The 27,073-nt window shown below is 44.3% G+C and overlaps 1 long non-coding RNA gene across 1 annotated transcript; it reads right to left on the minus strand.

Annotated features, from left to right (window-relative positions):
- Window positions 1-800: 800 nt before the first annotated feature.
- On the minus strand, window positions 801-27,073 carry LOC116965809. The gene is made up of 4 exons (XR_004409666.2): window positions 26,800-27,073; window positions 7,198-7,239; window positions 3,886-4,184; window positions 801-3,155 (listed from the first exon to the last, which is right to left on the minus strand). It is a non-coding gene; the product is annotated as an uncharacterized LOC116965809 (long non-coding RNA).

A 27,073-nucleotide genomic window follows, 5' to 3' on the forward strand; every position in this document is an offset into this window, starting at 1 on the left:
CTGTGGTCATACACCCTGTAGGCATACAGCCTGTGGGCATACAGCCCGTGGTCATACACCCTGTGGGCATACACCCTGTAGGCATACAGCCTGTGGGCATACACCCTGTGGTCATACAGCCCATGGTCATACACCCTGTAGGCATACAGCCCGTGGTCATACATCCTGTGGGCATACACCCTGTAGGCATACAGCCTGTGGGCATACAGCCCATGGTCATACACCCTGTGAGCATACAGCCCGTGGTCATACACCTTGTGGGCATACAGCCTGTGGTCATACACCCTGTAGGCATACAGCCTGTGGGCATACAGCCCGTGGTCATACACCCTGTAGGCATACAGCCTGTGGGCATACAGCCCGTGGTCATACACCCTGTGGGCATACACCCTGTAGGCATACAGCCTGTGGGCATATAGCCCATGGTCATACACCCTGTGGGCATACACCCTGTAGGCATACACCCTGTGGGCATACAGCCCGTGGTCATACACCCTGTAGGCATACAGCCCGTGGTCATACACCCTGTGGGCATACACCCTGTAGGCATACAGCCTGTGGGCATACAGCCCGTGGTCATACACCCTGTGGGCATACAGCCTGTGGGCATACACCCTGTGGGCATACAGCCCGTGGTCATACACCCTGTGGCATCACTCGTATTAAAAGTTAAGTGCTGCAGATGGCACTGCATGGCAGGGGGATGTAGATGCACATGCAGATGCCATGCACAAGTAGTCATTCTTCTCATGGAATTACATCAGAAATGTTCCTGAGATCATTACAAATTATGTCTGCTGTATAATGTTTTTTTCCCTTCACCTAGTCTATAATTACAACACCTCCAAAAAAAAAAAAAAAAAAATTGTATTGGATTTTTCTGTCATGATCTATGTTTAGGGCTTGGCAGGATTCAATTTTAATTTCAACTTCAATGATAACATTTTATTACCTGTGTTCTTTATTTATAGTTACACACTCCTTATTTATACCGATGTAAATATTTTTCGATTTGCATCCAAGGAACTGTTATTATCATTGGCTGAAAGAAAAGCAGCCTCCCTCTTTTGAATACCTGGTGTGATTTCAGAAAGATGGGGTCTACAAATTCATCTACCATCACAAAATTTAGCCCTTAATCTAGACAGAGAGAAATGACAAATACATTACAAAACCTTTCCTGACAGAACCCATCTATGCTCTGTTTTCTTGGAATACTATACAAGGTGACAACATGAATCACAAGTAACATTCAACGTGAGCTTGGACAAACTAGAAAATGCTTTTTTTTTTCCTTTGGAGTAGGGAGAAATATATTGTGCTATTAAAACCAGAGTTGAGCCGAGAAAAAAAGATTGTTTTAAGTATTTTGTGCATTTAGATAACCCAAGAAGATCCCATATGGAATATGAGCAAGTGTTAACAGAAAGATCATTAATCAAGTAATACGCCTACTGGAAACAAAACCCACAACAGCTTAGAGAAAACAGACAAAAAGTTAGCCGGTGTTTAGATAAGTAAGTGGATGTCAGTGCTGGAGCATTATTTCAGAGAAGAAGCGGCATCAGACTGGGGATTTCATCATCCAACTCTCTAGTACCTCATCAGCTGACACCCAACCGGTGGAAGAAGTTCCGTGCTTGCTGGAGAAAAAGAGCATGAGAGTCCCCACCAGAATAAAACCTCTGGTTTGCCCAGGAGAATTAAACCCCAGGAGTGTGGTGTGAGCTGTGTGGGCACGGAGGCCAGGTTTCTGCTGAGTCCGGGCAAGCTGAAGGGTTCACCTGCACAGGAAAGCAGTGGGACGGTGGGCACGTCTTCTCCATTCCCCCAACTCCTCCCAGTGGCCACCTCCCCTCTTCCTTCCCCACCTTCTGCCCACCAGCGGGGCTGTCCAAAGTGGCGTCGCTGGAAACTCTAGGTGTTGCTCAGTAATACTGAAAGCTGAGAAATATCACGTCAAAGTTTTCGTGCATGAAGGGAAAGGCTTGATTTTAAGAGAATGTATAATAACACAAAATAATTGGTCCCTACGTGCAGGAAAGGTGGGAGCTATTGGTTCAGAGCTGCAGAGCAGGGGAATGGGAGACGACTGCTCCCACCTTGGTGCTGATATTATTTGCTAAATGATTCGGCAGAGCAAATCAAAAAAGTCAGTGTTATAACTGTTTTCTGTTGCCACCCTCATGATCCTAAGAGCACTGAGGAAATTGCCACTAAGCTTTTTACTCAAAGTATTTGTGGAACAGGCCTTAAGAATTATTGATAGTAAAACAATAACAGATATTAATGAGCATTTTCCCCAGGCTAGTGTACCACCAGAGAATTTACAAGTCCTAATGTGCACTAAATTTGAAAAGTACAATTTTAATTCCATCCTGGAGAGTATTTAAATCTTAAAGAAAATTACCAACTAAGTAGGGAATCTGAAGTACAACTGTCAGAGCTGAAACACCCTTTACTTCCCCACACAAAACCAACCAAGTCCATCAATCTCAAAGTTTTTGTTCAATACTCCATTGCTGGGAACTGTTTTTAAATTCAGATGAAGGCAAAAAACAACAACAATCCTAAATATATAATTTAAAACTCTGCATAGTAAATAAGGCAGACATTAGATCAGCTTAGGGTCCTTGATTTATGCTAGAGATGCAGCCATGCAGCAGCACGAGAGAATGCTCCAGGACTTCTCTAACAAGATGATAATGTTTTTCCACACGCAATGAACAGCTCTATATCAAATCATAGGAGAAAGCAGTCCCCCCAAACCCTCCTCATTTTACAGGTTTGGCAGGGATGCTTTTTTGATCAAGTTCAGGTCATGGATAGGTCCAAATGAATAGGGTTTTTTGGTCTGCCCTGAAATTTGGTGCATCTCACAGAGGGAGGGAGGCAGAAGGCGTGAGCTGGGGGAAGCAGACCAGTTTGAGGAGATGGTTCTCCCTATAACAGCTGCTCTTTCAGCATTATGTGCGTGAGTGGGTAAGTACAGATGTGTGTGAAGATCTGGGGAAACAAACCATGGTTTCTGCATAAGCTCAGTCTCTCAGCATGTCCTCTGCAGTGTCTTGACATCAGTTCACCTTTGATGACGCAACATTGGCGGCGATCCTCAGGAAAGCATCTGGCTGCCTTGGTAGGTAAATGAGTAACAGCTGGGAAAAAAAAAAAAAAAATGGAGTTCATGTGGGGAGAAAGACATTGACAAACTTTCGAGCTATTGATTTTTGCATGTGCTCAAGGGACCACAATGGGGAAACAGATTTTGTGTCAGCTCAGGTTACCCAGAAATTTCTATAATTTGCCATCCATCCCAGTTACTAGATTGATTGAACCTGGTTAACACCACTTAATAACCAACACAAGTGATCTCTGAAGCAAATTATTAAATGTTCGAGAAAAACCTGTTCCAAATCCTTGCTAAAGGGACTTGTATCTTAAGTTGTTACACAAAACATTCTGTGTGAACACTGAGATGAAAAATAGGAGAAAACCAGCAGTGACTGTCAGCTGGGATGACAATTGTCCACCTACGTGGCCCACCTACATGGCCCTTTCTACAGGTGAGTGTTGTCTGCCAGCAGAGTGCTGGGGTTGCTCTTGTCCAGTTTTCCTCCCCTGCCCTCTGCACAGCCAGATCTCAGGTGCCCTGAGCCGTTCAGCCGTCGGGTGGGCAGGGGACACAGCTCACAGCTCCTCTTTCCCCCATTCCCCACAGGCTTTTTGCTCCTGTCCAGCCTCTTCCTGCTCATACAGGAATCGTGGTTATTTTAATTGTGCAAGAACACCTACGATATAAAGATGTATTTCCAAGCCCCTGTATTCCTTGGATTCCTTGTGGCTTTCCTTGCAAGCACAAAGGCTGCGCTTGCTGTAGGGACGTACCAGTTTCTGCACGTGGTGCTGCGCTCACTCCTTCACCGACGCCTGTGAGTCAAGGTCCTCTCAAAATACCCCCATACGGAGGTGGGGGGCACGGGTTGGTGGTTAATAGGTCCTTCTCACACAACTCTTCAGGAAACATCCGCACCCGGGGCCAATGCAAACCACAGCTCTCCCTGCTGCTCTGCGCGTAGCTCTCCCTGACGCGCGCTGAGCTCGAGTCATCAGGACCTGATCGCTTCAGGAAAGATGAATGCATTGACGGGTTTTTTTTGCATCCTGTTGTTCATGAGTCATTGTTCCTGTCACACAATAGTTGCAATTATTACTTTTCTGGACCTTTGGCTGATTGTCTCAGCAGAAGAGAAAAAAAAAGCAGCTGAAAAAGGGGGTTGCAAAATCTGATATTTTAGAAATAAAAATAACCTCTTGCCTCTTACTATTAGAATTGTTCCTCTTAGGTCAAAGCCCATATGCGCACACCCGTGCACACATTGCTGCTTCTACTCCACAGTGCCTAGGGTAGTTTGTCTAGTTTTAAATTGGCCAAAGTAGATGAAGGGTGGCAGAAGGTTATTTTTAATCTGTTAATGTGTTATGGGAGACTGTTGCCGCAATGAAGCATAGAAGGTGGAGGAAGGCAGAGGGAAAATGTTAAATCATTTTTTTTGAACTAAAGGAGCACATGATGTGAGAATTTCAAAGCTCCTGGTACCACCAGATTTTTATAGTAGCAAAAATAGAACTTTTTTTTTTTTTTCCCCCCCCTTTTCTTATTGCCTGAGAGGACATGTCCCTACATAGGACATGGGAGTCTTGCCTTGACTGAGTCTGTGGTAAAGGGATAACGGAGAGCCTCATTACAGGACTTTTTCAGAAAGCTCCTGGCTGGTTACATAGCTCAGCATAACAAGGAGTGTCACCACTAATACACCCAGCAGCTATGGATTTTGTACCACACTGTTAGCCTGCCTGACCCTGGGAGATGGTGAGACCTAACAAGATGGGCAGCCAGAGGACATCCTCTTCCTTGGGCAGCTGCCAGGTACCTGCTATTTCCACTCCTTTCCCTTCAGAAATATCAATTTATTCCTGCTTCTTATGCTTACTATCCCTTTTTTTCCTTTTTTTTTCTTTCACTTTATATAAGAGCATCCTTAGCAATTCAAGACAGGTCCAGCTGTGGTTAATTTGTCATGGAGAAAATAATATCAAATGGAGCAGTGCTGGCGAAACAAACAACTCAGTGCAAAGCCTGCCCCTAATTGATTGATGAAAGGAAAATTAGGGCTGCCTCAAGAAACAATTTCCATACCAATGGGAATAGAGAGGGAGCTGTGCTGTGAATTGGGGGCGACCCGCCGCGTCTCCTTGGCCCCTGGATCACCGGGGGGCACCGGGGCGGGGAGCGAGGTGCTGGCCAGCGTGCCCCCAGCACTGGCCAGCGTGCCCCGGGCTCTGGCCAGCAGCCAGTGCTGGTGGCACTGGGCTCGTGGGGGGCTGTGCTCCCACCGAGGGCCCCCCCCCGGGGTAGGGCATCGCACCGGCTGCGTCCAGGGCCAAGCCCAGTTAGGGGGCCGCGAGCACGGTGCTGTACTGCAGGATGGAGATAGGCTTCCTCTGCCCCCCACTGCACCCACACACTCCCCCCCCCCAAAAAAAAAAAAAAAAAAAAAACCAGATGTTATGTTTTGTAGTCTTTTCTCTTACCTTTGCATTTCTTTAAGGTAAGAAACAAGATTATGGCCCCAGCCTAAGTACTGATTGTTATCACTTCAAACGGACTGATCTTCTTTTATTTTCTCTATAACAAAATCATCCAGGACACTTCCAAGCAAGAGTTTTTCCCCTTCAGAAAAAGCTCTGCAGGTGCCATGGGTAACAGGGACACATTGGCAATTATTAAGACCATTTTCTTTGTTTTTGCTGGTTAAAGTTTCTTGCTTCAGAAGTTACTAATGATACAGCATATATCTAAAATTTTATTTGCTTGATTGGAGATGTCTTAAGGAAGGCTTGCTTTCAGGGAAGGGAGCCCACTGTGGGAGTCTCAGGGTAGGGAACCACAGTCTCCCACGTTGCCAGCTGCTTTTGAAAACCTTGGTCATGCAAGTGTGTGTATAGCAAATTTGTGAACATCTTTTGTTTGCCAGGCAGGTCACAAAAAGCAAACTCAAGTTCCTGGCAGCTAAATTATGAACAAATGTTCCTCTTAATTTGGTGCAGTACAAAATTAACAGTTTACAAATTATAATGGGCTTTAGAGAAAAAACAGCCCAAAGAGAAAAAAAAAAAAAAAAAAGAAGCCTAATTCTGGACTTAAAACTTGAAAAAACAAATTAATCCATTTTCATAGCTGTCCATTGATTGGGCACACCTTCCCCAAGTTGTACATTTACGAAAGCTTAATTCCCACTCTGTTATGGCTCAGGGCTGAGGAGAATTCAGCACCTAGGTGGGAGGAGCAGTCCCTCGCAGCACACAGCTCTGTGGCTGGCTTCACTTCTGTGCTTTAACCCCATATCCATCTCAAAGCCATTACTACTTTTGGCGACATTTTGATTGCCAGCGATGACCAAGACAGCATCGGAAGAAACGAAAAGCAAGGTTGATGTGATTTCCTCTGTGCTGCCTTTGTCTGGCTCACATTTTTCAACAGCCATTCCTGAAATAAGTGGAAAAAACAGTCACTAAACAGTCTCTCTCATAATGAGTGGTCTCTCTGTTATTGTCATTGGTACCAGCAGCCTGGAGAACACACAGAAGAAACTGCCTGAAAGGTAACAGTCTGAAGACAGAGAGAAAAATACAGTCATGACATGTACTGCACCAATTGACCTGAAGACGGATTTGTCTCAAAGCAACAGAATATATTTTTATCTGCCTGAATTTATGGAAATAAATTTTACAGCACTGCTTTTCAGGGCAGACAAAAGTTAGCAGGCTCCAAGGAGCATACATATTCCAGGAATTTGGAAAAATTAAAGAGTCAGCGTATCAGAGAAAAGACCTAAGGGACAAAAACAAACTGGAGAGAAAAGGAGTAAGTGGAAACAGAGTGGTGCTGAGGATTAAGTTGGTCATTCTACTGCTTGGCAAAAATTTCTACTTTTTTGTTAAATACCCTTTCAAAGCATCTATTTTCTGGGGAAAACTGGAGCTTTCTGTTAAAGACCTATTGGACTATTGCTATGTTTGGAGCATTTTCTTATATTCAGCTTTCTCTTGTAGAAATTAAAAATTTCCAGAGAGGGAAACCATCTTCTGTTGTTGTTGCTGTTGTTGACAATTTCTAGTAAGTAAATATCTCCTTACCTGCCTTTTCTGGAGAATGAAAAGCTTGCACTTGATGCAGAGCTAGAGCAGAAGACAAACAAGGAGAATGACAAAATTAGACAAGTCAAAGCATCCTGATTTGGTTTTTATCTACTCTTTGGTACTTTCTCTTCTTAGCTTCTTGTCTATTTTTTTTTTTTTCTTTTTTCTGCTTGTCAGGGCTCTTCTTCTAGTCTATCAGCTTTTTGTACAGGGATTGCTATTGAGTTTTCACACAGGTTAGCATGTTGTGAGCTTGACTGGCAGAGGGTTAAGGGTTACAGCATATGCCAGTCACTGCAGACAGCCAGCTAGAAGGAAAGGTCATCTGGGCAACTGTTTGTTAGAGTAAACAGCGGGGCAGCCCAAACAAGAAGGCTGAAGTATTTGACGCAAAAATGCAAGCAGAACCCTTGTTTGGGAAGAGACTTAGGCAAACAACCAGCTGAAAACCATCACAACCAGCACCCCCACTGCCTGACCGCAGTCTGAGCACTCGGTCAGACCCTGGAAATTGCTGTTGTCAAAGACTGGTAGTTTTGCTATGTGCTGTATCTAGCTCCAGTTGACAGTCTTACACGCCATCAACCCTGAGGCAAGACTACATATCTGCTAGATAGACTCGAGAAGTCTTCCTTAGCTTAAACTCAAGCACTTGCTTTATGACCTTACTAGGTCTGGATTGGCAAGGCCCTGGTGCCTGTTCACATGTATTTATGGGGAAGGCATGATACTCAGACAGAAGTGGCATTGTTTCTAGACAAAACAATCAGGACTAATAGGGTAAAGACAGATCTCATGTGACAGTGTCAGCTAGAGACAGGGGCTGATGCTGCTAGGGTGACATTTCAAATATACTCTTACATGGTTTATTTGCAAAGAACGAACATAATGCTCCAAGAGACGAAGAACTCCACCTGCTCTGGAGATGTAGCTATAGCAACCTCCACACGATTACATTGCTAATCTGCAGGTGTTGAAGAGGCATAGATAGATGCTGTTGAGTAATTCGGCTCCAAATAGATACTTCGATCTGCATAACAGCTTGCATTTATGTCTCAAATATGGATCATTTCCAGTTCTGCAATTCTTCTTTATAAAAGCAAAATTCCCATTCTTTTTTTTTTTTTTTTTTTTTTTATAATGGGAGTCTTAAAACTTGCCCATGCTATCTAATAAGCTAGACAGCTCCATTACTTTTGGATGAGACAGGAGCAGGGGAAAAGGAAACCTTTCCATTGCTGAAAATGCCCAAACTGCATCTTGCATGTTTTATCCTCGATGGATACAAAATCAAACAAAACAGAATACTCGTTCTACTTTCCTGTACACATGACGTACTGATGAATCAATCATATCTTCACATTAAAGACGGTCTATTCTGCTGCAGACATTGACGACAGTCTCTGAACATGTACCAGATCAGATCATGCTTCATTAGCAGCCACAACACTTAAAAACATCAAGCTTACGTCTGCCCTGCTTTACTCTCCACGAGATGTCATTGAACTTGGTGGGGATGCCTGGGATGGAAGTCAAGGCAGAATATGGCTCATCATCAAACAGCTCCAAGGGAACGTGGACCTTTGATAAGCAAAATCTGCAATTCACTGATTCAATAAAAGGAAGGAATTCAACAGCTCCAAGAGAAAAATGACCATTGTATTCCCTGCTAATCTGCTGGAGCACACCTTTAGGAGGGTAGTTCAGTCACACACTCATAATTTCATGAAAGCCGGTTAAGGACATTTGATGAAGCTTCTAAAGTCAATATCACATGCCCCTTTCCTTTTCTCCTTTTTATCTTTTATTTCTTTGCCATCTGAACAGCCTACAGCCCAGTTGCTCCCCTTACTTCCTGAAGCAACCTACACTGCCCTGTTTTCCACCCCCACTTCATTTATTTCCTTTCAGGCTGCTGTGTAATCACCTTATTCATTGATCTGAATGACTTTTCTGCATTAAAGAGCAACAAATCAAAATGGAAAAGCCATTTGAAATATCTCTACACTTGCAAAAATCAGTGGTCAACGTCAAATGCTTGCCTTTCGCAAGAACTGCACGCATGTGACAGTGCAGTGGGCCACGGCACAACAGCCAACTGCTTTTACCATGGGAACCTGCCTTGTCCCTTTCTCAGGATGCAGTTCTTCCAGAAACATTATCTTATTGCCAAAATCAGACATTTCTCATTCTGCCCCTAAGCAACTTGTCCTGCTACCTTCCTGCTGGTCTTGCTTTCACTCCTGCCTCCTGCCCCACTGACCCCCTGCGCCTATCATGGTGTCTTTTATTCTGTTACAGCCCCAGCCCCCTTGCATCCACTGCCCTGGCCATCCCAGCCACCCTTGCCACCAGGAGCCAGCGGGTTCCTCCACCTCCCACCTCCCCCCTCCCCAGGACAAGTCAAACTCCTTGTCCCTGGCTCTTGTGGCTTTTCCTTTGTGCCTCCTGTGTCACTGCATGGCCCCAGCCATGGGGGCTACCCACTCCTCGCAGGGCTAGGGGACAGCTGGAGGGAGGAATTACAGAATCTTTCTTGGCCACGGAGGGGAAGCAGCACTTTGGTCTTAGGTGCCTTGGTCCTGGGTGTCCTGCATGCTCGAGCCTTGCTCGTTACACAGATTGGTCCTGCCTGGTTACCCTTTGTCAGCTGCGCTTCCCACCTCAGGAGATCAGTCTGAAATCACAAATGTCTTCTCAGTAAGGCCATATTAATTTGTGGTGGGTTGACCCTGGCTGGATGCCAGGTGCCCACCAAAGCCGCTCTATCACTTCCCCTCCTCAGCAGGACAGGGGAGAGAAAAAATAATGAAAGGTTCATTGGTTGAGATAAGACAGGAGAGATCACTCACCAGTTACCATCATGGGCAAAACAGACTCAACTTGGGGAAATTAGTTTAATTTATTACCAATAAAATCAGAGTAGGGCATTGAGAAACAAAAACTAAATCTTAAAACACCTTCCCCCACCACCACTCCCTTCTTCCTGGGCTTAACTTCACTCCCAATTTCTCTACCTCCTGCCCCTGAGCAGCACAAGGGGATGGGGAGTGGGGGGTTGTGGTCAGTCCATCACACGTTGTCTCTGCTGTTCCTTCCTCCTCAGGGGGCAGACTGATCATACTCTCCCCTGCTTTAGCATGGGGTCCCTCCCAAAGGAGACAGTCCTCCACAAACTTCTCCAGCATGAGTCCCTCCCCACAGGCTGCAGATATTCCCGAGCTGCTCCAGCGTGGATCCCTCCCACAGGGTGCATCCCTCAGGCACAGACTGCTCCAGCGTGGGTCTCTCACAGGGCCACAAGCCCTGTCACTAAACCTGCCCCATTGTGGGCTCCTCTCTCCACGGGCCCACAGGTCCTGCCAGGAGCCTGCTCCAGTGTGGGCTTCCCACGGGGTCACAGCCTCCTTTGGGCATCCACCTGCTCTGGCGTGGGGCCCTCCCCGGGCTGCAGGTGGGTAACTGCTCCACCGTTAACCTCCACGGGCCGAGGGCGCGGCCTGCCTCACCGTGGGCTTCCCCGAGGGCCGAGGGCGCGGCCTGCCTCACCGTGGGCTTCCCCACGGGCTGAGGGCGCGGCCTGCCTCACCGTGGGCTTCCCCGCGGGCCGAGGGCGCGGCCTGCCTCGCCGTGGGCTTCCCCGCGGGCTGCTCCGGTGCCTGGAGCACCTCCTCCCCGTCCTCCTTCACTGCCCTTGGTGCCTGCAGGGTTGTTCCTCTCACGTACCCTCACTCCCCTCTCTGGCTGCAGTTCTGTAACGGTTTTCTGGGATTTTTTTCCCCCTGCTTAAATACGTTGCCCCAGCGGCGCTACCGCCATGGCTGCTGGGCCCGGCCTTGGCCAGCGGCGGGTCCCTCTCGGAGCCGGCTGCACTGGCTCTGTCAGGCACAGGGGAAGCTCCAGCAGCCTCTCACAGCAGCCACCCCTGTGGCCCCCCGCTACCAAAACCTTGCCACGCAAACCCAATACATAATTATATTCACTTTAAATCTTCTATCAATTTTTCCCTTACTTTGCCTAGGATTGCTATCAAGTAAACTGGACTATATTTACCTGCGTGGTTTCATTTGTCTTGGAATTTTTACACAATATTGACATTGACCTCTGAGAATTTCCACATTATTTCAAGATTTATTAAAAATTTACACGCACAAGCTGAAAATATCCTGCATTGACTCTTGGGGGCCACTTCTGTGGACCTTCAGATTTAGAAATTGTTAACCCTAATGCAAGTTGTCCAATACCTTTCTTAATTAGTAATATGTCAGAAAATACATTATTCCAAATAGAGAGCAGAAATAATTGTTGAACAGTTTTGCATCTTTCTTCATCATTATTAATGACTTGGCTGTCTCCAGCTAGTAATAAGACTACAGCATTGATAGTTTTTCTGCTATTATTCATAACTTTTCAAAAAACTCTTCTTAAATAAAGCCTGACCATCCATGGACTTTTTTTCTGATATCTTTAGTATCTGTTATCAATTTTCTACACTTCATAAATTCTTATTTATATGGATTTTCACTACCTCCCCCTTTTTCCCATATGTTGCATATTGCTTTTTAATTCGTTATTCCTGCCTTCATTCTTCCGCTGAAAGAGAATGGTCTTTTCACCAATATTATTCAGCTCCTTTACTGTGAAGTAATGGCTTTTTGGCCATTTAATATGTGCTTCTTCCTAATAAATTTTTACACTCAGTTTCACTTGCAACTTTTCTTAGTTTGGGAAACTAGTGTCTTTAAGTACGGAGTGTGTGTGGTACTTGGAGTTACACAGCTTGCCAGGACAGTAACGGCAGCTTTCTGCTTCGGCACAATTTTCCTTGCCACACAGCCCAGTGCTGAGGGAGGAGATCGGTCTGCACCCAGACCCGGGGCTGCGAAGGGTCTCGCCTCTCTGAGAGGCACCGGTTTGGATTCACGGGAGGGTGCAGTTTATGAAGCAGTTCCCCGACACGCAGGCAGGGGAGGCTTGCTGTCTCCGAGATGTCCCCAAACCAGTAATGGTGGTGGTGGAGAATGTGCCACCTCCCCTCTTACAGGGGGCAAGTGTCACCCAGTGCTTTTAACACTGCCATCACACAAAACCTTCCAGGTGGTTTCAGTAGGCCAGTAGTATCGGATTTCTTCCCATCGGTGATTACTTTCAGTTCCTCCTGCTTCTTTCCCTCATACTGGTCTATAAAACTGCTTCAGACTCCTCATACTGGTCTATAAAACCATGGAAAACAAGGGCTCTGGTGATGCAGGAGATGGGAGAGGGTGTCCGGCCAAGGGGGAGCCCCTCACCCATGTAACCCCTTGGGAACGGGAACCTTGGAGGAAGGAGCAGGCTCACTCAGAGGTCAGGCAGGGCAGAGATGAACTGAACTCTGCTTCTTAATCCTTTAGCTCGACTGCAAGACTTATCCTTCCTCCCAAATTGCTTTCGAGCTGTATTGCTCCCAGATGTGCAGAAGTGTTTTTAGCGAGCCCAAATAGCCTCTCAGTTATCTAGCTGAGAGGGAAATGTCATATATTGCTGAAAGAAAATTTTAACTTTCTCTCTGTATGTGCATGCTAGCCCATAGCAGAAATAGTTCCAGCTAGAAAAATATTATTTTGGGAATCAAAATCAGCACTTTTTCTTGTTTGAGTGTGTTATTTTTCACTTTGCTTGGCACTTCAAGTGTAAGGTCATGTGGCAAATCATTACACCAGCAATGTTTATCTCCATTTGAAGAATGCCGTCAAAAATTGATTTGAAAAAGGTTTGGGTAGTACCTATTTTTTTTTTCCTGACAACAGCTCCATTATTCAAAGCCTATTTATGCAAAATGATTTACTGCAGAGGTATCTTCATTTTAATTGCAGAAAGAAGCCTTTTTTTAAAAAAAAAAAAAAAAAAGAAAAAAGGAAAAAAGCCAATATTCCTAAAGCAGGAATAATATTTTTTTAAATTATAATGTTACATTTTAGCACCCCCACTCCTACAAATTCGATCAGAAAAAAACAGGGAAATGTTGTTTAGAGAGACCTCTGGAGATTTCCTGGGCAAACCTCCCTCTTGAAGTTGGAGCAGCACCAGCATAGCTCAGGCCAGCCTGTGGACCCCCCCACACACCCCACAAACACACACACATTTCTGTCTATCCCTGTATGTATGCACATACACACCAAATTGCAACTTTTATTGGCTGTCGCTATTTTTAGTAGTTTTTCAAACCTTACACAGGTGCCCTATCTTAGAAATACAGCTTTTAACACCAGCTGGTTTCACTCTGCTAAGTGTTTTTTTTATCTAGAAGATTAGATTACACACCCTAGGGAAGAAAGCGACTTAACCACATTGTATAGCAGGTAAAGTGCTTTGGGCTCTGCATTATTTCATTAAGACCAATATGAAGAAGCAGCAAGACTTATCTTAATCTTGCTGATCACCTCAATTAACATGGTCCCTATAGTGTCCTCCTTGATATCTAATCCCCACGGTTTCTTGTTCTACGTATTTTGCTTTGATAATGTTATCAGATCATTGCTAGGGGTATAGAAGTATATATTAAGTAAGCAAGGATGTGGCAGTTATTGAGAGAAGCCACGTGCTTAATTAACATGGAAATCAAGCAATGGACTATTAAGTCTTTCACGTAAGGGAAATAAATCTACTAGATACAGGCCCTAAAAATAAAAATTAAAAAAAAAATAAAAAAAAAAAAAAGAAGGAAAAATTACACAGGGAAGGAGGCTAATTATAAGCAGAATTCAAAAGCAATGCCTTTCATAACAACCTGTCTACTCCTGGCAAACACTTTAATCATTTGGAAATAACTTTTCATGCACAACAACATAAGCAAGTGGCAAAAAAGAGGGGGGCTGTCTCAGAGATCCAAGACATAGTGAAATTATCTCTACACTCATGGGACTTTTCCTTATTCTTGAGGGTAGCCTCTACTCTCAGGGCAGCCCTGAGTGAATTGCTGTCTTGTGAAGACAATTAAAGATGAAGAGTCACATCCAGGGAACTCGATGAAATTAGGATCTATAACTTTTCAGCCAATTCTGCAAATGATGCCTAGCATAAAGATTGCTGTGATTAAAAAAAAAAAAAAAAAAAAAAAATCCATGGGAGAGAGTAAAAGTCAGCTTGGGAGGCAGACAACCTTGAACTGGCAATGAGCACTTTAAGTTCAACAAGTGTCCCAGGGCCAGGCTGCCACGGCGAGCGGCACAACCGTCTCAGTGAGAGCACCCGTGGGTCCTTCCCCTGGGCAGCGTGTGCCCTGCAACGAAACTTCGTCTCCGGGACTGCGTACAAACGTACGAGCTCTCTTCACTCTCAAGTCTCATGGTGAGAGCCTCTGGTGACTGCTTCAGTTCAGGGATTTCCCTTCTGTTTCCATCCCCCATCCCACCCTGCCTCCAGCGTGCAACACACAGGATCATGTTTTGGAGAAGAAGGGTGGAGGATGAAATGTTAGTTTCAAATCCTGCATATTTAATCACGTGAATCCTTAAATATTTTGTCTGGATCAATCTTTTACAACAGCTCAGCACTTATACCTCATTAGATAACTGTCATGAAAGAGCAGCAGAGGATCTATTGGTGAACAACTGCTGCAAAGAGCTTTTCCTCTCCTCTTTCCTCTGCCAAAACTTTGAGAGGTGTACACATGTTTCTGAGGTAGGAAACCCACTCTATCTTTTGTATTGCCTCTCCTAACTGACTTCCTGACTTTATGTTACAGTGACATGCCAGGACAGCACCCAAAGGAAATATTTCTGGAGGAGGAACAGCCTTCTACTAGTGAAACGGTATGTAAGAATATCCCATCCTTACTACTTGCAATGCAAACAGGACCTCATTTTCATTTATGTGGCTTAAATGTAGATGGTCTAAGATTAGTCACTGTCAGACGCCTGTAAATATTGATGAGTGCTCCAGGACCTGGTTTGCAACCATTTCTTTCTCTTCTGTCACAACCTGTGAGCTGCCTATTCGCAGATATGTCAGTGGAGCTTCTGGGAGGGAAATGCATACCTTCGCTTAGTGGGTGACAGCAAAAGCAAAGAAGAAAGTTAGGGAAGAAAATTTCCAGATGAATAATGAATCGAGCCAGGTTGGAGGCTGGTGAATCTTAATTAGAAACCTGATACATCAGCAGCCTCCTGTCTGTGCTCCCTGCACTCGAAGGGATGCTCAGTAGCAGCTGCGTGTCTGTGCGGTCCCTGCCTGTGGGCGACTATAGTGCCAGCGATGAAGCCTCGTGTTGGACCAGGGTGAGATGCAGGCACTCAGGTTGGGAGCGACACTGCTGCTTCTCTCATGAAGACGAAAGGACAGAGAATATGCCAGCAAAAATGATGGGGAGAGGTGACTCTGTGGCCACCCTGCCTCTCTCCAGGGATTATCAGCAGGTCTGGTGAATTGTATTCATCTTGTCAATTGTGAATAGATCTTGTCGCTTCCTCTTTCTGCTTTGATTTTTTTCCTAATGGGAGTCTCAACACTCCTATTTGAGATGTCTTAGTGAAGTGCCTGAAGTTACAAGGCAGGGAGCAAGAACATCAATCTACATCTGCTCTCTCCTGCAGAGAGTTGTCTTCATTCATCTTGTCCGGACTAGCAGGTGAGGGACAGCATGACCCAAAGGTCAGCCCCAGAACTAGGAGCCAGGTGAGGTTCTCCCAGACTGCACTGTGAGAAGGTCACACCCTTAGGCCTCAGTTTCTCCAACTCTAAAATGAAAAAAAAACCCACTCATTGCTTCAATTTATTTCATGTTTTAGAGTGAAAGTACTCTGTAAGTGCTATGGTTTATTATTCTAATGTGACTGTAAAATCATGATGTCTTTATTGCAAAATGATCTTTAAAACATGAAGCATTAGGATGGTGACTGAAATCATTAGTATCAAATTGTTCTGCTTTTGCCCTGTCACATTGATACTTCAAAGAAAAATTGTCTTGTGGGCGTTTATAAGATTTTATGAGGATAACTTGTCTTTTCAAACCTTGTTCAGGGGAGAGGGCAAAGAAGCCCCCAGATGTTTTCATAATGAAAAAGGACTAGGATTTCTGCCTGTGTAATTCTGAGGCTGTCCTTTAATATTTAAATTCCAAACCCACTAACAATCAACGTGACGAGCGATCAGCATGATGAAAATGAGCCTCCAATTGTTCGGAAGTGGTGCAGGCAGATGTCCCCACACCTTGGTCCCATCCGAGGCTGTTGAGCTCACCGAGACATCGAGGTGGGGACAGCCATGGTGCCCCATCCCTCCCACTGCCCACAGAAGGGGAGCAGAGCTGTCTGAGCTCCCTGGTGCAGGTGCCTTCTGATGGGGACCACATTTCCCTGCTGTGTTTGGGTGCTTGACGCATCCATGATGCAGCTCTCCCAGGCACGACCTCGGCAGATATACAGTATAAAGAAGATGACATTGTGCACTGCACAGCTGCTGGGCTTGTAAAGTGCCTGGTTCTCCAGAACTGTCCTATCTTCTCTGTCTTACAGGTTATATTCCCACAAGGTTAACAAGGGTTGGAGTCTTTGTCCTCCCCTTCCATCCTCTTTCGGGCTGGACTGCATCTCAAAATCATGTTTCCTCTTCAGGCAGAAAGTTCAGGTGACATTTCAGCAGACTCGGTGAGTGCACTCTGCTATGTGGGGGCACAGCATGAACAGCTTTCCTCCATCAGCAGCTCCACTGGGGCAACTTTTTCTGTCTCCTTCAACATGTCATTCCTGGATCTTCCCTTCTCTTGCGTACCTGTCTCCTGGTTTTGGCTGGGATAAAGTTAATTTTCTTCCTAGTAGTTGGTGTAGTGCTGTGTTTGGGATTTAGTATGAGAATAATGCTGATAAAACACTGATGTTTTCAGTTGTTGCTAAGTGGTGTTTATACTAAGTCAAAGATTTTTCAGTTTCTCATGCCCTGACAGCAAGAAGGCTGGAAGGGCACAAGAAGTTGGAAGGGGACACAGCCAGGACAACTGACCCAAACTTGCTAAAGGGACATTCCTTACCATATGATGTCATGCCTAGTACATAAACTGGAGGGGGGAGTTGGCTGGGTGAGGTGGATCGCTGACTGGGGACTGGCTGGGCATCGGTCAGCGGGTGGTGAGCAATTCTGTTGTGCATCACTTGTCTTTCTTGGGTTTTATTTCACTCGCTTTTTGTTACCTTAATTTGCATTACCTTTAGTTAGTTAGTTAGTTCAATTATTAAACTGTTCTTATCTCAGCCCACGATTTGTACTTGTTTTCAATTCTCCTCCCCATCCCACCAGGGGGAAGGAGGGAGGAATGAGTGAGCAGCTGTGTGGCGCTTAGGTGCTGGCTGGGGTTAAACCATGACGACATGTTTTGCAGATCATGAATGTGCTTGCGGCTGCCTGTGATTGCCCTGTTTCGACCCAATCCACATGGGCAAGGAAAGAAGCTTTCTTCTCCTGCTCATTGCACATGGCATGGTATTACCCTGTTCCTTTTTTTTCCAGCCCATTTATTAAGAAAAAAAATGCTACTGGCAAATTCATTTACTTGCTTCTTCGCTCCCTCTTTTGTCCCCTGCCAGCTCCCCCAAATGACTTTGGGATTTGCTAGGTAGTTTCCAAACAAGTTTGATCAAATGGAAGTGGCTTCAAATGCTAGAAATATAGCAATTAATTAAACATGTCTGAAGCTGTTGCCTGGCACAGAACAATTCTTGCCCATGCTATTCAACTCAGTTTTCCCCACACTGTGTATCGGGAACGGTCCTGGGCCTGACTCCTACATCATGTCCAGGAGTTGCTGGGAGAGTGTTGGTCAGGGCAGGCCAAAATGGGACGAGGGATCACCACCACCATTCAGCTGTGTAAATGACAGTGTGCCCGTGGCCCTGGCTTAGCTCTGATGCAGCTATTGAGTATGACTACTATCTAGTTTTATGGCAAATCAGTCCATTAGCATTTAAATTGATTCTTAAATATTTTCCTAGAAATTCACAGCAATATAAGCCTTAAATCCAGGACTGGTAATGTTGTGATTTTTATGTCTAATTTTAGATTTAATTTTTAGCCCAATAGATTGTGATTATATGGCCATGCAATTTCAGAGAGCTGCTTTAAAATGCACAGATTTGTGTTTTGCCTTTAATGAGTAAAAGAAAAAAAGAAAAAAGGAACTAGGCATTACCCCATGTCCCTACACAAAGCTGATGGCAAATCCTGAAATTCTTGGACATAATCCCCCCATTCATTCTAGTTACACTGCTTACAAATTAAAAGGCTAGACAAAAGATATCTTTTAGGCTCTGTACAGGATACAAAATATAAATTAGAAGGATCTGAAAAATCCTGTGAGTTGAATGGCATGGACACCAGTCAGGGAATACCTATACTGTTCTGAACTTGGTGTAAAGTACAAGTGAAAAGGCTTGAATGGCCCTGTCCAGCCCCTGCCCACACCTGATGGGATTTAGCCATCACGATGCTCTCTGTTTGACAGCACCTGCCTGACCAGTGCCTCACACAGGAGAGGAGCAGTGGTGGTGGCTTGCAGGGCATGAGTCACACTCTACGATATGTTGATGTTGATGGCGTGTGGACACAAGCAATGCCCCTTGCCTATCTCAGATATATGCTTCAGGCCATTAGTTCCTCTGCGAAATTTCACCGACCACCCTGGAAGCATTTAAAAAAAAAAGTTTCATGTGGGTATGGAAAGGCAAAACTCACCATAAGCCAAACTGGTGTGGCTTTTCAGTGACCTCTGTGATTGGGAGCACGTTTTCACTCCATTTACTTGATCCTGGCAGTTAATGTCACCCCATGTCGATCCTTGTGAGTTTTGTGGTTTTGAGAGGTGGGTTTTTTCCACCTGTGGTTTCCATGGCTGAGTACTCTGTTGCCACTTACCTCAGTCACGACTTACACGGGGAATTCTTCAGAGACTGACAAGTTAACAAACAGACACTTCAGCAATATTGCATTGCTCATCTGCTTTAATCTGTGTTTTAATTAGCCTGAGGAAGATATAAAGGCTGCTTTTTCAGGTGTGAGTTACCACAAGACCCCGGGGGAAAAGAAAGAAACTGTTTAAGAAAAGGAAGTGCTTGTGCTATTATAGCCACAGAAGGCTGACTTCACTCGGTCCTGCCCTGTTGACAAGTGCTGCTAAAGCTGTATACGAAACACCCCTTCACAGGCTTCTTTGGGAGGTCCGATGTGGGAACTGTTTTAGATGATGAAGTACCACAACACCAACGATCGCACATCTTTGGTATCACATTACAAATGAAAAAAGTTGCTTGAAAACATCGTTGTTGAGTATTAGTCAGTGAAGACATCTGACTTTGGTGTGAGAAAGGCTAGATCAAGCTCTACATGTTTCTTATCCATTTAACAAGCATTGCTGTAGGGAACCTAAGGGTAGAGAGAAATTACTGTCACAGAATTTTATTTTACTGAACTAAATCTTCAATACAAAGGGTGTGACAGCAATTTCTCTTTAACAATAAAAGTTTGATTATGAACTGAATGTCAGCAGTTCAGCAGAGTGCATTTCACTAAGTGCTAAATTCATTTTCTTGCCAGGGACATATTTCTGTTCATTAAAACATTAGGCTACTTACACAATTTTTTGTACTGTATCAAAGGAGACACTGTGCAGCTGAGAGATTCACATTTCCTCTCCCACACTTCTTTTACAAGACTCACTGTACTTGTAAAAATCACAGTTAAAAAACTCAGAAAGTTATGTGAAGAGATGAGTTAAATCAAAAGCTTACAAGCAAATCCTCTCGATGCAATGTGAATTCAAGGTTACATCCAGGTGTTCCACATTGTTCAAACCAGTCCATGAGTCTGAGCCTTTGAAAAAGAGCTGATCCCAATGGGATTGCGAACTTTGCATCTTTGACTACCTATGCAGTTTATTACCAAAGAATATGCATTTATTTCCATGAACCTAGAACAAACCCCAGTACCATCAACAGGAACCTTACCAATGACTTCGGTACACTTTGAAGCAAAACCTGTCACATTACCAAAAAAAAACCCAAACAAAACAAACAAACTAAAACAATCAAATGAATGATGGGTTGTTCTGGCTCCGGAGACCACAAAGTGGCTTCAGTTTTATTCTCACACTTCCATCCTACCTCCCAAACAGGTCTGTTTTGTGCATCTTGTGGGATGTCGTATTTCCTAAAACTCTTTTTATAGATCTGCCATTGGAATAAAGTAAAAACAAAGCCTGCAAATGCAGAGCCATGCATAACTCTAACACCGTAATTCTGGGTGCTACGCTCAGGGCTTCATGCAGACTGGTGCAGGGACCAAGAAGGGAGGTCCCTCCCTGGTTTTAACCAGGGTTGGATGAGGCCCTTCACATTTGAACATACCTTTGTCAAATGGTTCCCAAAATCAGGCAACTGAACTCTTTTGGTGCTAATGTTTCCCTCGTCCAGAGATGTCTGACATCGGTTGAAAGATGTTTCCCTCACTCACAGTCCCGGGAGAGGGCTGAGAAACAACTAAATGTGTCAGAACTCGTGGAGGTGTACATCCCAAACTAAGATGAAGCAGATCCCTTTCTGAATACAGCCAGAAGGATTTGACCATAAAAGGACTGTTACTATCTACCTAAATGATCTTGCAAATATCTCTTTCTCTCAATGACTACATCCTTTTGTATCTTATATAGCTGGTGTACCAAACGCATAAACCTTTTCTCCTGATAGCCCATTAGGTATGCTTTTGAGGTATAATCTCAGTAATGACTTCCTTGCAATGTAATTGTATTTTAATTACACATTTAAGGCCAAACTCTTTCCTGGTCTAGCCCAACTAAAACTCTTTGAAACCTTATTAATTTTAATTAAGTAGAAGTTGGTGCAGAATTTCTAGCTGCTGAATTTTGCATTAAAAATTTTAAATTCCTTTAAACATGGATTTAATTTCCATAAGCGCTTCAATTAGGAGTGTGCTTCCTCCTTTAGTCTTTCGGGGCAATAATATGAAATATATGAAACATAAAGTCCTTTCAAACAGATGATATTAGGACATAGCCCACCTTTAAATGCTTTCCATTTGCCATAACTACCCAAGGGATGTTTGCTACAGGTTCTAACAGGACTTCTCTCTTATTAACACCAGTAGAAGTGGTACTCCAAGAGGGACAGTAGAAATTGCTTTCGAGTTCTTTTACTCAAGTATTTCTCTATGCTCAGTTCTGGAGGAGGGAGGGCCAGGCCAGGCACAGGGTCTACGCAGGAAGCCTTCAGAGATGGCACCAAGAAGTGTCCAGCAATAGGGTGACCTGCAGCTGGAGATAAATTGTCCCTTTATGAGAGGTGGGACAGAGCTTATGTCATCAGCCAGTGTGGTGCATGCATCACTGCAGCAGCAGCCTCACTAACGAACTGCCCCATTGTCCAGGCAAAGAAAAACATTCTGGAAATGGAGCGGGCAAGCCACCAGAAGGGACTTGGGTCACTGGAAGCTCAGAAAGCCAGCTGGTAGTCTTCATGTGAGCCTGGATTCAGCAGAGGGAAGAACTGAATCGATGCATGGAGCTGGCCCTGGAAGTCCGTGAGAAAACATGAAAGTAAAACTTTTTACTGCGTCACTGAGCAAGGAGGACAAGAAGTGACCTGAGAGAGACTATTTTCAAAATAATTCTTGGAACAATTGAACCATTGAGAAAGTTATTTGAAGAGTTGACCTGGGCAGAATAAGACTGTAGAGAGATGCAATAATTGTGCTGAAAACCGAGAATAAAAATAAGGGGCAATAGAGCCTTATGTTTCAGATGTAAGATCTCTGACACTATGCATATCTTTGGAGACACTATGGAGCCCCTAATTAAAAACAGAGTTGCTTGCGGGATTCCAGCCTGCAAGTGCAATTATGGAGAGAAATGGATCCAGCCCTGGAGAAATTAGTCAGCATCACAAAGAAGTCACTGCTGAGTGCTCAGACAACTAGAACACATGTCTCTGGGACTCCAAAGCTCTCAGGTGAGGAGAGGGTACTGCCCAGCAACATCTCTGGCAATGCACCAAGCAGGGTGTGCTGTGCAGAGCACCACACAGATGTCTGTTTGCAAAACCTTTACATCCCAGAAGGGAGGCTCTGGCAATTGCTATAACTTACTGCCCGCAACGAGCACTGCAGGATGTGCCTGCCCCGACTCCCAGCATTTTTCTTAAATAGCCACCCAGCAAAGATCTGACATCGTTTACCCAACGTACACTGAGCATGTGGGAGACAGGCTTGCCTGAGCACAGCCGCGGAGCATATCCTCCGGCCAAGCATGAGTGCCCACAGCAAATGCTGTCAGACAGGGAAAACAGCAAGCTGTCAGGGAAGCAGCCCAACCTGACCCCTGGAAAAAAAAAAAAAAAAAAAAAAAAAAAAATGGACAGGTCCGTTTGCTTTTAATAACAAGAACATGTAGAGCCACCACAACTTGTTGCCACATCTCCACAGAGACTGGCTACCTCAGAGCAGCTTTCTAGTTTTTGGGAGTCGTAGGTTCAAAGGGAATGAGGTTGCAAGTTTTGATCTGGGGCAAAACAGTGGTGAAATGTGTTTTAAGCCTGACTAATGGAAGCAAAAGTCTACCTAGCAGGAATTCCTGGGAGAGGAGTTAAAATAGCAGGAGGCAGATCTGGATCTGAGTAAGATAGAAGACAGATTACAGTCATGTTGGACATGATACACTCTGTAAAACAGTGTGCGACAACAGGTCAGAAGCTTTGTGTGAGTTTTAGGAGTACATCTGCAATTGCTAGTCGTGCACAAAGTCGCATGACGCAAAGAGGGGAGCTGGATCATATGCATGTCTGTCTGACCCTTCTAAAGCGTCTCCAGTTTTAGTCCAACCACAGAGAGGATGGGATGCTCCTGGCCCTGGAGGGTAAGGGCAGACTCTTACCAGCCTCTGCACCATCCTCACATGAATCCTCAATGCCAAAATCACCAGGATTGTCATTTCTAAGGTGGTATAGACAGATACAGGACACAGGAAATGTGAAATCCATTTAGAGGTTGAAAAGTCCAAGAAAACCCTGGAGATGTTTGTTATAAGCAGTATCATTTACTGTTATAACCCATGGTATTGGCCAGACGTTACAAACCTTGTTGTATGAAAAAGCCTGAGCAGCTGATGCCACGCTCAAGACCAAGAGAAGAGGGTTTACAAAGAGATTCAGCTGGGAAGGTCTTGAACAGATGGGAGACTCTGCTGTTGGAGACCTCCTGTCTGAGACTGTACAGCACCTGTAACACCAGGTCACCACAGCCTCAAAAAATCAGTACTCTTCCTCATGAGGGGGTAACCAGCTGCGGTTCAACAAAGAAATAACAGCATCTAGGCTGTGGATGTTACCAGCAGGGAAAAGCTAAAACTGAAAGATTTACCAACAGGAAACAGTAGAGCTGCTGACGAGTCGGGGGAGAACTGGAGGTCGAAACAGCACGGGATGTTCCAGGGGCTCTCCTGAATTAGTGGACTGGTAACAATTAAATAGGTGTATTTTGTTAATGTTTGTTTCACGTTAAAATTTGCTGTTTGGGTAATGAAGATGTGAGGCAAGGTAGCTGCAGGGTGCTCTGGCACAAGGCAGCCGGACCTCTCTCTTCAGGATTGCAGAGGTCCCTGTTACACACATATCCACCGACACTGCTTAAAGCTGGCCTCTGTGTGATGGCTGAGCAGCACGGCTACAGCGTCGTCCGCAGCTGCACTACCTCTTAAAATACCTTTTTTTTTAATAAGGAGCTTGTTTCAATTTTACAACCGACGAAGTGCTTTTTGGCTGTTGCTCAGCATGTGTTACCTGACATGCCAGGCATTCCAGGCAGCCAGAAGGAGAGTCAGACAGTGAGAAACTACTCTGTGCACTGAGCTGAACTTACTTTCTTGTTTTGCAAAGTTCTGGCAGGCAGGTAATTTTTTTTAAAGGTGATACTTGCCTCTAAATGCAACACGTACCTCGTTTGCTGCAGTCTATCCATCTAGTGTGCTATGCTTACGGGGACAAAGGATCACCAGTTAATGTGACTCTGAGAATCAAGAAGGAAATACGTGTTTTTCTATCAGAGAAAGAGCGGCTTGAGGTAAAATATTTCAAGGTATTGTGCAGTTCTGTCGAAGTTTGAAACTCACTGTTCCTCACCTGCTTAAATAAAGAGAAGTTGAGCCTAATAGTATATTTCTGCATAATTGAATCTGCACAAGCACAGGGAGAGAGATAAAAAGAGAGAAAGCTAACTGCAAGCAGTTTCCCAATATGTGCAATTCACTTGACCCTGGCCAACAAAACCTGCAGTTTCAAGCCATTTAGGCACTTAGGAAAATTTGTTCTGGTGATGAAGCACGCTTACCGGGCAGCTGCAATGCCGGTCAATACCCTGTGCTGCAGCCAGCCCTGGGGAAAGAGGGGTGTTACAGCGGGCTGCAGTCAGCATCCTGGGCAGCTTCCAGTCCTCGCCTCCTTCCAGCAGTAAATAAATGCATCATGAAAAAAGAACAGCTAATGCCAACACCCAAAAGCAGACGTTCAAAGGAGGAACATGAGACCAGACAGGCACTAGCAGCATCTCCCTCTCCTCCAAGTACTTTGCAGCCATTTGTGGCCCAGACACATCCTGAGCCAGACTCCTTTTCTGTGTATCCAGTAGCTCTCAGTGGGTTTCCTCTTCCATGAATTTATGCAGCCTTCTCTCAAGGTTGCACTAGTGATCAATGTTTTCTAAGCACCAGTCACACTGAGAAAGAAGGGAATCAATACTCACTTTGGTCTTGGCCTCTCCAGCCCTTGGCTGTTCCCTTATGTGGCCCTGTGTTAACAACCACGTGTGAAGGATAGGAATGAGATCAGAAGCTGCTGGGAGGGCCTCGTGCCATAGATATTTCCAAATAATATTTATTCTTTGTCTCTTAAGGACACAGAGTGCAGCTGACATTCCTGTCCTGTTACTACTCCCTTTTTTGTGCACACAATGCATCTGGAAAATACACACTAAAGTAAATGTAAGGAAAAAAAATCAAAATAAAAGCTCACATATTAAACCAAAAAGCCAAATCAACATCAGAAGTGCATTGCTGAGGTTTTGTTCCATGTACATATATACATGCTAGTGTTTTGTAATATGCAGAAAATGCAGATGTGGCTTAATCCTTCTAGGACTAGTTTCTCCCTCTGCAAAATAAAATTGTCAGTGGAGGAATAATGGTATGAAAGATCTAAGACCCGTGATGCCAAGATGGCCAGTATTATTGACGTTTTTCCTTTCATATTTTAATTTGACAGAATTAGCTAAACACATTTCCTAAAAGAATGAACCCAAATTGGATTCAGTTGAGTTACTGAGTGAAAGAATGAATTATATTCTTAATTTCCCCCAGGAAAGAAAGGTCTGCATTACTCGTACATGCCATCAAACTCAAACGGTGTGAAGAAGTCTCGAGTTACTCAGCAATGAAATGTTGTGGAGTAAATGGGAGGCAATCATTAAAAACCCTCATCTGAGCAGCAAAGGAGAAAATTCCTTCGTGATACATGTAGGTGACATTATCCTGGGAACACCTTTCCCACAGGTGTGGGGCTTCTTTGCAGATATTCCCCAGGAGAAGTCAGCATGTAGTTTGCCAAGGTGGCTGTAGATTTATGTCTTTGTTTCCTTAGAAATATGAAACTTTGTAGATTCATTGATTTTTCAGTCTGGAATTAAACATTACAATCATGTTGTACGTCAGCCCTGATAGGCTTGCTACAGACTTTTAAGTTCTCTTCTCAAGCTCGTATTTTCTAGCTGAATTGAAGTATGTCTTCTTCAAGAAAAAAAAAAAGAAAATAATAAAAAAAAAAAATCCAGCCTTGATTTAAAGACATCAGGTGTTAGAAAACTGTCAGACAGAGTCTGATTCCTGGTCTGAGTTGTCTTGCGGTTTTTATCATGTGGTTCATCGGTCCCTGGGCATCTGTGGACTACCTCTAATGTGATCATGAAATGTGATTGAGGAAATGAAGTTCTTGGTCTCTACATAGCAATTGACCTGTGTAAAATGTCCTTGAAAGCCTGTATTTCCACTGAAAGAAGTTGAAAGATCTATAAATTTTAAAAATTACTTAGCTAGTATCTAAAAGCGCCAGCACTAGGTCCCTCAGAGAAAGATGCAAGCAGTCCCATATTCTGTAATTATAAAGTAATGTGTCAGAAGGGGATATTATTTCTATCCAAACCTTTTATGAAGCTTGTTTATGCCCCAAAGCATGAGTTTATTCCACTAATTTTTTTGAGATTATTTTTATTCCATCCTGTAACTCAGAGTGGCTTGTTGGAAAACATTAGATTAGTGGTCAGTTTTCTAAATCACAGCACACTATCTGATGACCCTTTCTTCAGCATTATCCTTCAGTAAACTACCAATTCCAGCCCATAGTCCTGTATAATCTGAAAACACTACACAAATAAATTGTATAGTAGATGTTTGAGTGTGGTGGCTCTGATGACAAAAAAAAAAAAAAAAAAAACCAAAAAAAAACAGAATGGAAAAAACAACAAAGTTACTGTATGTGAAAAGACAACAAAAATTGCCCAACTCTCATAACCCAGCCTTACCTGGAGAGGTAAAGATGGGATGTGTTGTGGTGGAAGGTGCATCCTCAGAGACTGCGGAGAAGAGGCTGAGTCGTGAGGCGGTTTCACATCTACCTTGGTCAGACAACTGCGTGGAGGCCTCAGCAGCTTCCCTACTCAATCTTTGTCTGAAGTCTGGTCGCTTCTGGTTTTCAGCATTGTGCTACCACGCTTGCACTGTTAGGCACTGGAGGCCTCATCTTCCTCACTGATGACATTAACGAGCATAGGGATGAGGGAGGCACACAAGCCCAGA

This window comes from Tyto alba, unplaced genomic scaffold, assembly GCF_018691265.1.
Source record: "Tyto alba isolate M040663 unplaced genomic scaffold, T.alba_DEE_v4.0 Super-Scaffold_27, whole genome shotgun sequence".
Taxonomy (NCBI): domain Eukaryota; kingdom Metazoa; phylum Chordata; class Aves; order Strigiformes; family Tytonidae; genus Tyto; species Tyto alba.